At 39.0% G+C, this 5,846-nt stretch overlaps 1 pseudogene; it reads right to left on the minus strand.

The window, feature by feature from the left end:
- Positions 1 to 4,013: 4,013 nt before the first annotated feature.
- Positions 4,014 to 4,939, minus strand: LOC134375449 (olfactory receptor 4C12-like; annotated as a pseudogene).
- Positions 4,940 to 5,846: the final 907 nt, after the last annotated feature.

The raw sequence follows: 5,846 nt of genomic DNA on the forward strand, positions 1-5,846 counted from the left end.
GCAATAGAGAAAAAAAGGCTATTCACCAGGCAGCCATGTAAGAAAACAGGAGATTTGTATCTCAGATCCATCTTGCCCACTGCCAGAGAGATGGTATAATTATGAACTGGTCAGGAATGTGGTAAGGATCTGCACAGGTCCAATCCATCTGCATGCTGCTGCTGGTTTGAAAAATGGTGAGATCTGGAGGCAGAGTTTTTGGCACAAGCTCAGTGGAGAGATTTGTGGGCTCAATCAGCCTACCCCAGTTTGTGTTGGGCCAGATGAACTTCAGTGATCCTGAAAACCACCTGTAGACACCCAACTCATGACTTCTGCCGCTGAGGTGCTTCCTTAAAAGGCAGATAGGAAGAAACAGAATGAGAGGTTAGTTATGAAATTTTACCAAAAAAATGAGCAGTTTAAACAGAGAATAAATTTTAATTGAAAGCCACGGTTACACTATCTGCGGAATCTGAAAAAGTCAAACTCCTAATGGCAGAATGGTGGTTGCCAGGGTTTGGTGAAATGAGGTTAACAGGGAACTGTTTGTCAAAAGGTATGAAGTGTCACTTGGACAAAGTGAATAAGTTCTGGAGATCTAATGTACAGCATGGTGACTATAGTCAATAATGTAATATATGCTTGAAATTTGCTAAAATAATAGATCTTAAATTTTTTACACCCCCCCAAAAAAAGTAACTGTGAGGTGATGGACATGTTAATTAGCTTGATTGTGGTAATCATTTCACAATGTATACGTGTATCAAAACATCATGTCATGCATCTTAAATTTATTTAATTTTTATTTTTCAATATTACCATAAAGCTAAAATAAGAAGGCAAATTGTATGATGTAATTATTTCATAATATGTACATTTTTATTGTAAAGATACCAATGTGTGTTATTAACATCTTAAATACAAAGTGTTTGTGAAAAGCATATGTTGAATTTAATTTGGCTTAGCTATGACAGTTGATGGTAATGATTAGCACTAAATCACAGTACAAAAACACGCAGGAATGAGCTGGTGGTGGAAGCATGGTGGTCTAAGGAACATGGATGTAGGGATGCACCGGGGAGTGGAGAGGCAGACATCCCTGATAATATAAGGCTTTTTTTTTTTTACATGAAATTAAAGTTGTCCTATGATATGAGGAAATAGAATTGCATGAACTGTTGCTTTGCCCCCCATGGATTTGTCACCCCACTTCCCCTGGGTGATGGAGCTGCAAAGGATTACACCAAGCCCATCTCTTCTGAGCAGTGAGAAGCCCTAAAGTGGCTAACTTCCCTGGAATCCTCAAGCGAGAGGCATTCCTTCCTTGGGAAATTAACCCCAAATTGGGGTTCTCTTCCTGCTTTTATTTTCCAGACAAGGAAGTTACAGGAAGATAACATAGGTGGGGTTATAGTTTAACAGTATAGGCTGGTAACTTTCAGTGAAACAAGTCAGATGACATTCCATTAGACAATTAAGTGATCCAACAACAAAAGGTTGATTTTAGCAAACATTCCTTCTTACAGTGATTTTCCAGTATCTTTACATATTAATCAGTAACTAGTTTTTCTTTGAGCCAGTAGCCTTGCTGTGCCACAAATCTTTATCTTACAATGGAGACTCTATAGCCTGAGGAAAATTTCCAGTCCTCCGCAAGGTCAATATTTGAAACTGCAAAGCTTTGAAAAACCAATCCAATGTACTGTGAAGAACATTTGCTTTAAGAATCCTCTACAATTAACAAAAAGTTGAACTAACATAATGAAGTGCAATGTGCATATAGGTCATCATTTATCAACCTTGTTTACCTAATGATCATGTCTAGGACCACCTGAACATGCTCAATGGAGAAACTCTATGAAAGTTCTAACAAACATCATCAGTTTCATTGACCTCCTTTCTGTCTGGGTATCTTTTTAAATTTCCTCACAACTCCACAGCGAGTTGAAAGACATCTTTGAGTTGTGCCCCAGGAATCTCTCCTGGCTCCATTTTCTACTGACCACTTTAAAATTTCTTGGATATCCTGGTGTATGGTGTCTGTTGACCTACATTGTGATTTTGCCTTTTTGCCAATTTGACATTTCAATCACCTTTGGATACCAATTCTGTTTATGTCCCTGTATGCTATCTCTTTCAGATTTTTCCATAATTTTACTTTCTTTTTTATATTCCTGCCCCCTTTCTGGTGCCAAAGTCTAACTCCTAAAGACCCGGCATAAACCCCTTTGACACAAGAGAAGAGACTATATCTTCCATGCTGTGAAGACTGCTACACTTACTGAATGATAAAAACTTAGTTAAAAGTTTAAATAATAGTAATGTTTAAATCTATTCTACACGACCATCTCTAAGTGATTGTTCGTCCTCTGTTTATCTCCAATAAAAGTGTGAATAAGACACCAAAGTATACCTAATGGTAAAACTATATGAAATAACCAAAAATTAGGTTATACAGAATCTTTCAATAAATTAAGGCTTTTTTATTCATTTTTAGGCTTCACAATGAAAAAGATGATTACAGCTACCTGCTACCAACAAAGAAATGTGATTTTTACTTAGAGCTGTGTAATGAGCAGAAAATATGTAGGACAGAGTCATGTCTTAGTTTATATCTAAGTTCTGCCACTAACATGATGTTAGTTCAAATCATGACATACATTTGGGCTTCAATATCCTGTAAAATGTGTTGTAAGAATTAAGGAAAATTGGGTTCCTCTTACCTATCAGAATAAAATTTGTGTGCCAGTCATCAATTTATTGCCTATCAGCCCCAAATATGCCCTTCATTGCCTGCTCCAAATTCATGAAAATGGGCCCTGTAAACATTTCTTCCCTGTACCTGGCCTAATATGATGTCAAGCTTTGTCAGTATAGGGAATTGAATGGGGCATCTCTTCCTGATTTTAAATATATTTCTGTTTTCCTCTTGCTCTATGTAGCTGCCAACAATGTGTGTGTTTTTGTGGGGGCAGGGGAGGGAAATCCCATGGTACTCATTTCCATTGAGTTTCATTGAAAACTTCATGGACAATTTCCCATTAAGTTTCAGTGGCACCTCTGCAGACAGATTCCAGTGAATCTCACAGGCATCCCAGTGATCAGTTTCCCACCTCTGTCTATCTACACTGTGGTGGGGTGTTTTCTGGCAGCCTTGGTTCACGTGCACCCCAGAGGGCTGTTTCCTTCTTGCCAGTCCAGGACATACTTCCTTGTTTGCCAGCCTTAGTCCACCAGCTTTTCAGTGGGAGGCTCCCAGCTTTCCAATTCCAGACAAGTTTCTTGTGTGCCAGTTTCTGCCCAGCTGTGATGAGCTAGTTCTGGCCCAGGACAACCCAGTGAACTTCTCCACCAACCAATGGGCAACAAATACACCTTCTCCAAAATATGGAATCCCAACCTTGAGCAGGGAGCTCAGCTTCTAAATGTGTTCCATCCTTTGATACTCATCTATTAGTCCCAGGGCATTCTTTACTCCTTTATAGTTAGTCCCCTAATATAGTTAATAAGTGTATATAAACTTTCTTTGCTCAAATCAGAGTAGCTTTTCTGTCTCCTGATTGAATTCTAACTGATACAATAGAAAATACTTAATATAATGTCAGCCTTATAGGCATTACATAACCAGTATCTTTTTTTACTATACAATCAATGTTTAATAAACAATAAAATTAACAAAAGAAAGAATTTGTATTAAGGCCAAAGTAAAGAAATATTATTAAACATGTTATTTTCAATAATCTTTAATAACCAACACCTCAATGTTGCATAATAAGATTATTTCAGTATTGGTCTAATATTTTAGATTCATAACTTTTAGCTTCTAGAGATATTTCAGATGAAGCAATAATTTGTGATAACAAAAGAAAAGAGATGGGAGACAGTTAAGTCTGGATATCACTTCAAGCTTTAGCTTTATGCGTTAAGTGTACATCTGCAAATATTATGCAACCCATTGTCTTCATCTACAGATTAAGAGCTTGGACTAGATTATATCTATTACCTGTATGTGTAATGCTCAGTGATCCTACTTAGTCATTATCCGAAGTCACTTTTTTTCTCCACAGCTTCCTTATTGTATTTTTAACCTCAGCATTTCTGAGGGTGTAGATTAAAGGATTTAACATAGGGGTCACGATAGTATAAAAGACAGCAACAGCTTTATCAATGGGCAGAGTAGTCACTGGGCACAGGTACACAAACAGGGCACAAAGGATAAGATGACCACTGTGATATAAGAGGCACAGGTAAAGAGGGCTTTGCACCTCCCTTCTGAGCTATAGTTCTTGAGGGAACACAAGATGATCACATAGGGTAACATCAAGAGGAGGAAGTTTAACAGGCAGATGAGTCCACTGTTGGCAGCAACAAAGAGACCAAGGGTATGAGTGTCTGCGCACACAAGTTTCAACAAAGGGTACAAGTCACACATGAAGTGGTCTATGACATTGGGGCCACAGAAGGGCAGCCAGACTGTAAAGAGGATCTGAATGGTTGCATGGAGAAATCCTCCAGTCCAGGCCACTCCCACCAGGAGAATGCACAGCCTGTGGCTCATGATGGTCGTATAGTGAAGAGGTTTGCAGATGGCCACATAGCGGTCATAGGCCATCACTGTCAGCAGGATGATCTCAGTAGCACCAAAAATGTGTTCTGCATAGACTTGAGCCATACACCCACTGAAGGAGATGATTTTCTTCTCACGAAGGGAGTCCACAATCAGCTTAGGAGCTGAAGAAGAAGAATAAATAGTGTCTATCAAGGATAGATGGGTCAGGAAGAAGTACATGTGGGAGCTCAGAGCCTGGCTGGTGATAATGGTGACCACAATGAGCAGGTTGCCTGAGAGCGTTACCATGTACAGAACCGAAAACACCACAAAAATGGCTTTCTGCATTTTGGGGTTCTGTGTAAGACCTAATAAAATGAATTCAGTCATGTTCCTTTTATATTCCATCTATGTGGTGTGGGTGATAAAAACTGGAAGGAATATTTTACCTTTAAAAAAGAAGAAAGGAAATAAGAACCATAAAGGAATCAAATAGTGCAAAACTCTCCCTTTTCCTTTTCGGTATTCTGCCACCTCACAGATGATTCCTGCTCTTCCCAAAAACTCTCTAGGAACAGGTTCCTCATTCTCTTAGTTGAATCTCTTGGTCATTTATTATTCTGACCTCAAAAATATTCTTATAACACATAGGACACCCAGACAAAAGGAATTCCATTTGCTAGGGTCAGGGTAATTATTGTAAAACTTGAACATCAATATGATGGAATATTTTAGTCATGAGAAATAGTAATTTTGCAGCCTAATAAGACTTAAAAATATATACATATGTAATAACATGATTAAAAAATCACAGTATAGTCTGTATACCCTAAGTATAATTATGTGAATATACTATAGGTAAAAGTTAATGAATAATAGTTATGGAATTAGCATTTGAATATAATTGGTTTTATACACATATTTTAAGAATAAAATTCAAATTAAAAATTTTACTTAGGGACGCAGCTGCCTGCTATGCTGAAAACCTCTGGAAACTGGCTAAGGAGCTGTGATAAGAAACCAAGGTTCAATTCAGGGAAGTGAAGCACTTGGAAAGGTCAGCTGGAATGAATCAGAACTGTCTAACTATTGGGGTTTCAAGATGGCGGCGGCTGCGGCGGCTGGCGCGGAGTAGCTGAGGTGGAAAAGGTGGCCACTGGGCCTCAGGCAGCCGGGAAACTTGTGGACCTTCCTCTGGCCATCTCTTAAGGGAGGACTGCGGCTGCTGGCCGGTCGTGAGGGCTCAACGCCACTTTGCCCCCGGCAGGAGAGGCTGCCTCATTTACCGGCAACAGCTTTGAAGTGTGGAGCAGGA

This window comes from Cynocephalus volans, chromosome 4 (assembly GCF_027409185.1).
Source record: "Cynocephalus volans isolate mCynVol1 chromosome 4, mCynVol1.pri, whole genome shotgun sequence".
NCBI classification, from domain to species: domain Eukaryota; kingdom Metazoa; phylum Chordata; class Mammalia; order Dermoptera; family Cynocephalidae; genus Cynocephalus; species Cynocephalus volans.